The sequence below is a fragment of the Prionailurus viverrinus genome, chromosome B2 (assembly GCF_022837055.1).
Source record: "Prionailurus viverrinus isolate Anna chromosome B2, UM_Priviv_1.0, whole genome shotgun sequence".
Taxonomy (NCBI): domain Eukaryota; kingdom Metazoa; phylum Chordata; class Mammalia; order Carnivora; family Felidae; genus Prionailurus; species Prionailurus viverrinus.
In genome coordinates, this window is record NC_062565.1 from 23,613,622 (window position 1) to 23,626,225 (window position 12,604).

General features: G+C 36.0%; 1 protein-coding gene across 2 annotated transcripts in view; it reads right to left on the minus strand.

The window, feature by feature from the left end:
* Positions 1 to 12,604, minus strand: part of CDYL (chromodomain Y like) — a 245,425-nt gene that overhangs the window by 187,180 nt on the left and 45,641 nt on the right. The gene's annotated exons all lie outside the window — the stretch shown is intronic.

Genomic DNA, 12,604 nt, shown 5'->3' on the forward strand with positions numbered 1-12,604 from the left:
CACGCTCGCTGGGCGGCAGGCCGGGGGTGGGAGCCGGGGGCGGGAGCCCGGCGGAGTCGAGGGCGGCGCGAGGGCGCGGCTGCCTCCACTCTGCCCGCAGCTTCCCCCACGCCAGGCCTCCCTGTTCCTCTTGGAGCGTCTACCTCCTCGGAAGGGGAGCTGGGAGGAGGGACCAGAATCTGGGCTCTGGGAGGTCTGGGTTCTAATGGAACGAAGCTGTCAATGGGGAAAACGGCGTGGACGACTAAAACGACAGGCCCTCGCGGTCAGAACAGCTATGGGCTGACACTTCCGACACTTCTTAGGAGAGATGGGCAAAGTGGGGACGGCCCGCCTGGCTAGCTCCCAGGACACACCTGCCGGGAGACTGGACGTGTCTCCATCCGTGCGGAATGAGGAAGGGGCTTACTGGCTCGACTCGCCCAAAGAGCCAGCAACTTCAAACTGTCCTCCCGAACTTCTCCACGGGACACTACGTAAACATCGTTTCACATTCTCTCCCCACCCCCTGCACCTGGAAGGCACACTGGAGTCTACATTTTCCCCAAAGGGTCCTCTGCTGCCACTGCCTCCCAGGTGCTCTATCTAGCGCTGGTTCCTAACCGACCTCCCACTCACCAGGCTCCTCCCATCACTTTACTTCTTAAAAACCAATTCAATTGGGCCCCAAACACACAGTTTAACAACCACAGGGCTTTTCACAGACCCCGCTGAGTTTCCTGCCCTCCCCACTCCCGGGAAGGAGCACAGCGCTTGCCCTTAAGTCACTTAAAGTCCAGTCAACATTCTTTTCACGCCGTGTCTCTACCTGCAATTTCCTGGGCCCGGAACGCTCCCTTTCAACCTTACACTCCAGCTCCGACGTCACCTCAAAAGCATAGCCGTCTGCCTTCCAGGACAATATGCCACTCCCGTCTTCAGCGGCTCTTGAAGCCCTCAGGCGTGCCCCCATTGAACGGCTCATCTTACTGTTTTAACTGTTTCTCCACTTTTCCTCCCACGCCCATTTCTAGGCTGTGACCTTCTACCAGATCTCATCTGCAAATTTGACTCTCCAGCCCTAGCTCCATTCTTTACATACGAAATAAGTTTTTATTCAAAGAGTTGGAATTCCAACGTTCGCAATAAAGTTTTATACCCACACATCCAACTTCCATTATCAATGCTTTGACAACAGAATTACAAATTAATGGCCGACCTCCTTTACCTGCTAAGGAGCTCTCAAGCTCTGCCTCTTTCCCTGATGGCCCAGCCAGATTCTCTCTGCCTTCTCCAAATATTTGTTTCTCTTTCCTCCCGCTTAACATTTCCATTATCTGCTGCATTTAATTATTGTCTTTCTCGCCACACAAATTCATCAACGACAGTTGTAAGTTCCCTGAAGGCAAGGACTAGGACTTCATATATAATCTGTGAAGTCTCAAAGCAATTACCGCACACACCTACTGCAAGTACCCAGATTTGCAGGAGATGGTTAAAAATCACACAAACATAAGAAAATACAAATAAAAACGAGATCCTCAATATAAAGTGAACAGACACATCTTACATGTAAACCCATGTGCAATGATAGGTTAATAGAAATATAAAAATAAACACTTCTTCTTCTCTCATGGCCACCACCCTAATTACTGCCACCATCAGAACAGAATTTAAGCACTCACAAGTTGCTCCACCGTGTGCTTAGTGGTCTGTAATGTTAAATACACTGTCTCCAAAGTCTCCAATACAACCACCATTGCCAAGGGGAGAGGGGGAAGAAACAAGGATAGAAAGACGTCCACAACAACCATACTCAGATATATTGAGCTAGTACATTTCATATATATATATATATATATATATATATATATGATCATAGTGCTAAGATGACGCCCGTCAATGTGGAGAAAAAGAGGAGGGAGGAATTACAATTTAAAAAAAGGTAACTCCAAAAAACCAATTTATAGGGACCTTTAATTCTGATGACCTGGATTATTTATGCTGCTGTGATTAGTCATCAATATTGAAAGAATAACCACTGGGTAGAAGTCACCTCCATAACAAAGCGAGAGTAAGCCTTTCTCCTAAGCTCAGCTCCAGCTACCTCTCTCCTCCAACAATTAGTTGCTTTCCATGATAATTAAGAACACTGGCAAAGGAGACCAGTACTAATATCCAACCAGTGACTGAGAACTTGAGCAAATTTTCAACTGTCCACTTTGTTCCTTCTCATCTGTCCTCCACAGAAAACACCCATCAGTTTACTAAATGCTATTTTGCTTATGTATATATTTTACCTCAATTAGTTCAAACTGTCTTACTTTTAAGCAAATTCTGCTTTCTTCGTTCATTTTACCATATAATCATTTATCGGTTCTCATAACAGAAGTAAATACATCCAAGACCATATAATGCCTTTGAATTTATACCATCTTCTTTGAAATAGTGAAGTCTTACAGTAGTTACCATGACCACGTGTGTGGGTGCTGTGAAAGTACTTTCTCAGTGAATTGAGAATAAAAGTGAAATCACATCCCCAAAACACATCAAGAAAGATATCTGCATTGTACCAAAAATATATGCAGCACAATAGTATGTTCTAGTAATATATATAAATCTCATGGATTACAGAAGTGGTCAAAAAGTGAGATGACATACATACGCAGTTAAAATACACATCTATCGGCAATAAGCTTCATCTCTTACCTGACTTTGAGCCAGTGGTGGAGACCAACATAAATCAGTTTACTCCTTTTCCAAATTTATCTGAATTGGTAATTGACTATCAGCACCACTCAAGCGAAGACTCTTCAGATCCAGAGTGGAAGCCATTTTCCATCTCAGCCTAAAAATGACTAATCTCAAATTAGAGGGTCTCCCCTTTTCCCATTCAACCGACCAACCAGTTGCTTCTTCCATTCTCCCAAGAATCTGCATTTCATCTACATTTGAATTCCCAGGCTCCCTAGAGGGAATGGGGGATGGGACTGGAAAGACAAAAGAGGCCAAAGGCAGGTTGGGTGGCTGTAGAAAAGCTGCTGATAATGATTCCCTTCATCAGTTTTGCACCCCAAAAGCATCTTGACTACCTCCTCCAAAACCCCAAATTTATCTGGTTTTTATGAAGAAGTGAGTTTGTTTGTTTATGCACACTGTAGCCAAAGAGAAATTAAATACTGTTCTTGTTATAGAACATTCATTCCACAAAACTTGGGGAAATTCCTATCTCAATCATCTACCAAAAGAAAGTAAGAAAATTTCAAGCCTGAGAAGCAAAAGGGAGCAACAGAGAGAACCAGTCACAAGATGAATTCAGATGCTAGGCCCATCTCTGAACTTGGAGCCAACCAGTTCTTCCTTTCTTGAAAGCTTAAATTGGATACCAGTGTCCTTTTTCTCTTCTGGACAACCAATAATCTCTGATTCTTGACTTCAGCTGCTGCTTCCTCCCCTGGCCAAATAATCAATTTTCCCATTTCAACTGGCAGCCTCTTGCTCCCTGCATCCATCTTGGTCATCACAGGTATTATTCTGTCTGGTATCTAATCCAGCTACCACACTGCTGTTTCCTGGCCCAATGCCACCCAATAATCTCTGCCCTAGTGATATTAATTCAGAGACTTCTTCACATCTGATTTCACCAATTTCCTCTTAAGTTCAGTTTCCGCCATTGCCTAAACCTCATCAATGCACAACTAAGGGTCCTTTTCTTTCTCAACTAGATTTAGTGTTTAATTGTTGTTCCTTTTTCTATTTAGCTAATGCTGATTCTACCAAAAGAATCCTTGTAATATGTATTTGATTGAAGTAATCAAGATCGAGAAAGTTTTCGTTCATAACGTCATCGTTACCCCATCTTCTGGAGAAAGAAAATGACCAAAAGTCATAAAGAGCAAACAGCCTTGAGGTACTGGCATGACCTTCTGGTTGACTTTTTACCAGGGAAGTAACTAATTCATTTTGGATTTTTTAAAAAAGGCACCAAAGGTAAATGTCCCATTAATTATTGTGATGGATAATTATGTTTGTCGTTCAACTAAGACCATCCCAGTAACCTCATTATCTTCTGGCCCTTTCTAGAGAGAGATTATCAATAAGAGAGAGCCACTAAGCAGAAGATGAGTGTGGACATCCTGGCTCATAAAGACAACAGAAACACCCAGCCCACCAAAATTAGCCCAGGTCTAGAACAGGACTAAAATCTAAAGCAAAGATAAGAGATTCAAAATGAATTCAAAAGTAAAGCTGGGACCACACAAGCATACAGAAACATGTATTGGTGCTTGGTTTTTTCAATCACTGGCATCGGCTAGTACAAAGGTTTCAAATTGTGGTCCCCAGACCAGTAGCAACAGACTCAATCTGAAACTTGTCAGAAATACAAATTCTCTGGCACCCCAGAAATCTGTTTAATAAGTCTTCTAGGTGATTCTGATACATGCTAAAGTTTGAGAAGCAGTGGTTTAGAATAGTTTTGTTTGATTCTTTGTTGTTGTTTTTTATCAAGCCACAGATTTCAAACCATTAGCGGATCTTTAGATCATTTTAGGACATCTTGAGTAGTATTTTTAAAATGAGACAAAATGGAATGGATAGAATGGAATGGGCTTGGAAGAAGGATCAGAATGCATTCATTACTCTATGTTTCTATTATGTACACATACATATTTATATATATACATATAATATATATACACATAATATATATACATATACATGCATACACACTCATATACATGTATATTATTACATACTAGGTCATAATGTAAAATATGTTCCTTACATTTTGATCCAGATAAAAAATTTTGAAAACCAATGTTAAACTCCTCCATAGTTGGGTTGCTCATTATATATGAATGGTATTGCCAAAGTGTTCTAAAACCATTTTCTTAAATGGTTTAGTGATCCCTTTTTTGTAGTACAAATTATTTCTCCATAAATACTACAAAGGTGTTTGGACCAGGTTCCTTTCTGAATTATCACATACTCTAGAGTAATATATTTTGAACTAATGAGGATTTATAGTACAGATTTAGGCATTTTCTTTCCAAAGAATATGAACACATTTCCAAAGACTATTGCTAACAGACTACAAAAAGTGAATGCAGTTTAATTTGGTCAACAGTAATATTTAAAAAAAAATAAATACAAACAAGAAGCACTTACCTTGTTCTGGGAACTGTTATCAGCACTTTACAAATATTAACCTTTTTAATTCAACAGGCACCAAATAAAAATTATAGCTAACATTTGCAAAGAACTGTAAGCAATCACATCCATCCATAAAGCACTTTTTGGAATAGGCACTATTATTGGCCTGGTTCCTAGTAAGTGGGGAAACTGAAATTTATACTCAGGCCCGGGTAAATCTAGGGCCTGAGCTTTGAACCATTAAGTTAAAGTCACTCATCCACCCAATAAATATTTATTGACCACTTATTGTATGCCAGACCCCTTGTTAAACAAGGTATATACAATCATCCCTGATATCAGGCAGCTGATACTCTACTGGGATGGATAGACATTAAATTAGCAAGTAAAAAGTCTCAATTATAAATCTCGAAAAATTGCAGGACACTGTGAGCACATATGACCTGGAGATGAGTCTGGTCTGTTGCTCCCCCAAAGACAGTGTCCATTACCCCACGGGTACTCTAGACATATTTAGATACCAGCAAAGCAGGATCATTGAAAAATTATTTTCAAATAATATGATACCTAAAAAAAAGCATCTAAGTATCCATCATGGGAGAATCAACATCCCAACTTCCATGTAATTGCTTTATAATTTAACATAAAAAAATCGAATATTAAACTTTCAAAATGACATTAGAGGATACAACAAAAACCTGTGTACCCACTCCCCAGCTTAAGAGTAATATTTCTATATTCAAGCCAATACTTGGCAGATTTTTGAATAATTTACGGAAGGTAGGGAGTATACTATATTCCGTTCAGTATTCAGAGTTTATTTAGTTGTTGTTTTTGTAAATTTTTAAAAATGAATTATTTATATTTACAGAAAAATTGCAAAGCAGAGCTGGAGGCAAGGCTCGACCCTACAACCTTGGGATCATGACCTGAGCTGAAATCAAGAGTTGGATTCTCAACCAACTGAGACACCCAGGTGCCCCTCCCCTACTATTAACATCTTACATTAGTATAGTATACTTATCACAATTAATGAGGCCAATAGTAATGCATTACTATTAACTAAAGTCATTACTTTATTCAGATTTCCATACTTTTTACGTGATGTCTGTTTTCTGCTCCAGGATCTCATTCAGGACACCCTATTACATTTAGTGACTTTATCTCCTTAGGTTCCTGTTAGCTGTGACAGTTTCTCAGATTTTCCTTCTTTTTGATGACCTTGACAGTTTTGATGAGTACTCGTTGAATATCTTGCAGAGTATCCCTCAACTGGGATTTGTCTGATGTTTTTCTTGACTGGGGTTATATGTTTTTGAGAGGAAGACCACAGAAGTAAAAATGCCTTTCTCATCACATCATATCAAAGGTATGTACTATCAACATGACTTATCACTGTTGATGTTGACCTTGATTGCCTGGCTAAAGTAGTGTTTGGCAGGTTTCTCCACTATAAAGTTGCTCTCCCCCCACCCCTTTCTATTCTCCACTGTTTGGAAAGGAGTAAGAATGGGAAGCCCACATTAAGGAATGAGGAGCTATCCTCCTCCTCCTCCTTGTGGTCAGACTATCTACAAAAATTATTTGGAATTCTGTGCAGGAGACTTGTTACTTATTAATTTATTCAATCATTTCTATTAATATGGACTCATGGATATTTATTTTATACTTAGGATTACAAGCTGTACTTCTTATTTATTGTGTTACTCTGACTGTTCTAGCTTTGACCATTAGGGCTCCTGTGCCCCTTTGACATACCCTGATCATGGTTGGGGTGTTAAGTATGTGTGTGTGACCAATTCCTGACTTTCTGACATTATTAGATGCTCCAGACTCATCTTGTGTATTTTCTGCTACAGTTCTAGAATCAGCCATTTTTCCAAGAAGCTGTGGTTCCTTTTAGTGAAGAATCATCTTAGAAAGCAAGATGTGGATGCTAATATGCTGATGGCTATTGGGATATCTTTAGGTTTTGATTAGGTTATACCTAAAGTAGTGAGCTAAAGTCCGAAAGAAGAACTAGGTTAAGAGGATGGTAGAGATGGTCCCAGTCTGGGGGAAAAGCTTGTGCAAAAGCCTAGATGTTTAAAAAGTCCATCTTGAAGAATCTGAAAAAAGCTGGTGGGGCTGGATTGCAGAGGGAAGGGACATATAATGGGATTAAGAAGCAGCTGTGTTTTGTGGGTCATGACAATGTCCTTGGTGTTGTAAACAATAATCTGATCAGTATTTTTAAAAGCATGGCTCTATAAAGAATAAGTGGTTGGGACAGAGTAGTTAGGGAATTATTGTACTTTTGCATTAATTTTGATCCTTTTTTTTAAGATACCAAATTATTTCAAAATAAATTTCTGGCGAATGCTTTGCTGATGCCAAGCACCTATTCAGTATGCCCATGAAGTTACTGACACTGCCTTTAAGATCTTCATTGCAACATTAAATAGAAATGGTGATAGTGAACGTCTTTTCCTGAGTTTTATTACAAAGGGAAAATTTTCACCATTAGAAATGATAACTGCTAAAGTAATTTTGTATTCATATTTAACTAGATTAAAGAAGTTCCTTTTTAGTACTAATTTTATTTCTTCATAATTTTTTAATGCTTTTATTTTATTTTTGAGAGAAAGAGAGAGAGAGCAAGTGGGGAGGGGCAGAGATAGAGGGAGACACAGAATCAGAAGCAGGCTCCAGGCTCTGAGCTTTCAGCACAGAGCCAACACAGGGCTCAAACCCGTGACTGCGAGATCATGACCTGAATTGAAGTCAGATACTCAACCGACTGAGCCACCCAGGTGCCGCTATACTACTAATTTTCAAGAAGTTTTATTAAATCATGAATGGATATGGAATTTTGTCATCTATTGAAATGATCATATGATTTTATTCCTTCATTTTGTAAACATGTTGATTTATATTGTTTTTAATTTTAAACTAATTTGACTTTTCTGGAATAAGCCACATTTGGTTTTGATGCATTATCCTTTTTATAAATTGCTAAATTTGTTATGCTAATAATGTGTTTAGGATTTTGAATCTATATTTATGAGAAAAGTTGGCCTGAAATTTTCCTTTCTTATGTCCTTGTTGGGTTTTGATATCAAGTTATGATGTCTCATAAGAGGAATTGGTATACATTTCCTCTTTTTCAATTTTTGGTTTGTATATGAATGCTATTATTTCTTCCTTTATTATCTGTATGCATTTTCTTGTAAACCATCTGGTCCTGGGGCATGCTTGTTGGAAGGCTTTAAATTATGGATTCAATTTTTTTCTTTTTTTTCAATTGAAGTATAATTAACATACAATGTTATAGTAGTTTCAGGTGTACAACATGATGATTCAACAATTTTGCACATTACTCGGTGCTCATCATAAGTGTACTCTTTAATCCTCTTTTATAGATTCAAGTTTAATAAATGAATATTCAGATTTCTTTCTATGTCAATGTATCCACTTTATATTTTCAAATCTGATGGCATAAAATTGCTCAGAAAATTTTAATATGGGTAGGGTCTGTAGTAATGTCCCATTTCCATTTTTCAAATTATGTGTAACTTCTCTTTTTCTTTATCAGTCTTGTCAGAGCTGTATTAATCTATCTGTCTTGAAAATATTGATTTTGGACATTTTGATTCTCTGTTTTGGAAGTGTCTATTCTATTTTGTTATGCTCCTACCATTATAATTTCTTGTTTAATTTGGGTTTTATTTATTGTTATTTTTCTAATTTCTTTAAATGACTTTATTGACTTTGTCTTTCAGTTCAAATGTATGTATTTAAATCTATAAATTACACTCTAACCCACAGGTCTTGATATTTTATATTTTCATTATCATTTCTTCAAAATATATTTGTTTCCATTGTGGTTTCTTCTATGACTTGTGGATTATTAGGAGTATCATTAGAAAATATGGGGATTTTCTAGTTATTTTTTGTTATTTTATTTCTGGTTTAATTGAATTGTAGTAAAAAAAAAAAACATGAGCTGTAGTATTTCAATCCTTTGAAATTTGTTGAGACTTATTTTGTGTCCCAAATATCCTAATTTTCTATATGCTACTTCAAAAGACTGTATTTTGCAGTTGTTATGTGCAGTGTTATTTATATATATAAAACTTATATAAGTTATCATATAAATTATATAATAATCTATATATTATAAATTAAATATTATATTATTTACATATTAATACAAATATGTATTAAATGTAAATAGTAATATAGTAATAGTATAGTAATATAGTAATAGTAATATGTTTTATATATAAATATACATTAATGTATAGGATAATATATTCTTATAAATGGAGATATATTTATATCTATATATTTCAGTTTACTATTTATGCTGTTCTGCTATTTATGTTGTTCAAATCCTTTGTCAGTTACTGGAATGGATGTGTTCAAATCTCTCAATATGATTGCTAATTTGTCTATGTCTTTTTAGTTTAGTTAGTTCTTGCTTTATATATTTCAAAGCTAATTATTAGGTACATACAGGTTTAAACTATTATATCTACCTGCTAAATGAAGCATCTTGTCATTATAAAGATACTAATAATACTTTTGTATTATTAATTAATGCTAGTATATTAATAATACTAGTATGAATATAGTCATATACCAGCATACATTAATATATTAAAAGTGGTATATTAATACATCAATGTACTAGTATGAATTCATATTCATTTTTTAAAATGTTTATTTTTAAGACAGAGACAGACAGAGCATAAGTGGGGATGGGGCAGAGAGAGAGGGAGACACAGACTCTGAAGCAGGCTCCAGGCTCTGAGCTGTCAGCACAGAGCCTGACGCGGGGCTCAAACTCATGAACTGTGATATCATGCCCTGAGCTGAAGTTGGACGTTCAACTGACTGAGCCACCCGGGCGCCCCTCATATTAGTATTATTAATACTAGTAGACTTTTAAGTCTACTTTATCTGATATTAAGATATCTATAACCAACTTCCTTTTGATTTGTGTTTGTATGATAGATAAATCTTTTTCCATCTTTGTGTTTTTAAAGTTTCTGGATCATTATATTTTTGATATGCCTCTTAGAAACAGCAATTTTTTAAAATCCAGTATGACAGTCTTTGTTCTTTAATTGGGGCATTTAGTCCATTTACATTTAAGGAAATTACTGATATGTGTAGTAATATTATTGTACTATCATAATAATCAGTATTTTCTATTTATCCTGCTGGTTGTATATTTCTTTTCTCCCCCATCATCAATTTGTTTCAGATTGATTGAGAACTTAAAAAAAAATATTGTCGGGGCGCCTGGGTGGCTCAGTCGGTTAAGTGGCTGACTTCGGCTCAGGTCATGATCTCACGGTCAGTGAGTTTGAGCCCCGCGTCGGGCTCTGTGCTGACCACTCAGAGCCTGGAGCCTGTTTCAGATTCTGTGTCTCCCTCTCTCTCTGACCCTTCCCCGTTCATGCTCTGTCTCTCTCTGTCTCAAAAATAAATAAACGTTAAAAAACAAAATTAAAAAAAAATATATTGTCATTTTTTTCATTACCTTGAAAGTCATATTTTCTTTTACAATATATATAATGGTAACCCTAGAAAAAATAACCCCAGAAAATATAACTAAGTTTAATGTCAATACTTTTATCTTTTCCTAGATAACACAATAATCTAAGAATACTTTATACCACTTGTTCCATAGTCTACTGACTCATGTCTTATCCTTATTGCTGTTTTGTATTTTAATTCTCTATTTTAAATTCCAAAAGTCATTATGATTATTGTTTTATATAGCCAATATTTATTTAGATTCACACACATATGTAACCATTTATCTTTTTTACTGTAGTTCCACTCTTCTATTGGAATCATTTTCCTTCTTCTTGAAGAACAACCAATATATTTTCTTTATTGCAGATTGCTGCAGATGAATTCTCTCATTTTTGTCTGAAAATATTTATTTTACCTTTTTATGGAAGGCTATGTCACTTGGTATAGAACTCTAGGTTGGCAATTTCTTTTTTTTATAAAAAAATCAACAAGATTTTTTCTTCCAGCTTTATTAAGATATAATTGACATATAACATTGTATAAGTTTAAGGTGTATAGCATGATGATTTGAGACATATATATTACAAAATTATTACCACCATAAGGTTAGTTAACGCTTCCATCACCTCACATAAATACAAGTTTTTCATGATGAGAATATTTAAAATCTACTTTTAGCTATTTTAAGATATATAGTACAGTATTGTTAACCATAGTCACCATGCTGCATATTAGATACCCCAAACTTATTCATAACTAGAAGTCTAAATCATCAAAGCAATTGGTTCTGGTGATGTTACAGTTTAGTTTGAAGAGGAAAGATAACAAACTCTTGGCCACTAATAGATATATGAAGTTCATAAGTCATATATATTACGCATTTATAAGTCTAATGACTTACACATGTGTGCTCTTTATTAAAGAATATACAAAATAGAAACTGGTTTAACTATTATTAAAAACAGCTCCTTATGAGACTTGATTTATTGGACTGATAATTAGTATATCAATGGTCTTAAATGGTTCCTTTTAAATTACTAAATGATGTGTTACAGTATAGCAAGAACTTGATTAATTTGAGTCCAATTAACAAAAAAATCCCAGATTGTTTGGGGGATTTATTTTTGGAAGTATGAGAATAAGTAAAAAAGACCACTCAAATGAGAGCAGTTCAGAGCTTGCTATAGCAAGGAAGTCAGCCACAATCACTTGTAGGGGGAAGAAACTTAAAGGAATTCAAACTCAAAGAAACTAAAAAGTCGGACGAGTGTGAAAGCTTATTAGGAGAAAAAGGAAGTAGTCAGGGGTACTCTGATTAGAGGTTGTTGGCATAGGGAAGCTGGAAATGGGATGACTAGAAGCAGAGCATCTTATGTGATTGGCTTAGAAACATATTTGGCTTTTCTTCCGGTTGTTCCTGAGTTGGAATTGGGGTGCAAAATGCAGGTCACTGGCAGTTCAGATTCTGACTATTCTGGGGCAACTGTTGCAGAAACCATGATTTAGCTTCCTGGATTGATTGTTTGAGATTATTTCTTATTTCTTATTTTCTCTCAGTATTTTGTATATTTTTTGTCTTCTGAGTTCCATTGTTTCCACTGCGAAATCTGCTAGATGTTTGTTCTTTTGAAGGTAATTTGTCCTCTCTTACTATTTAAAAAATTTTCTCTTTGTCTTTGTTTTTCAGTAGTTTTACTACAATGTTCCTAAGAGGTTGTGTATTTTTTATTCTCACTGTTCATAGGATTCATTGGATCTATGGATTGATATCTTTCACCAGTTTGGGAAAATTTTTCAGCTATTATCTCTTAACATTGCTGCTGCCTCAATCTCTTTCCTTCTTGAAATTCAATGAACATATGTTAGAATTTTTCACTATAGTCCTACATGTCTTGCTATTTTTTCTAATTTTTCTATTCTTTTGTTTTCTAGACACTTTCTG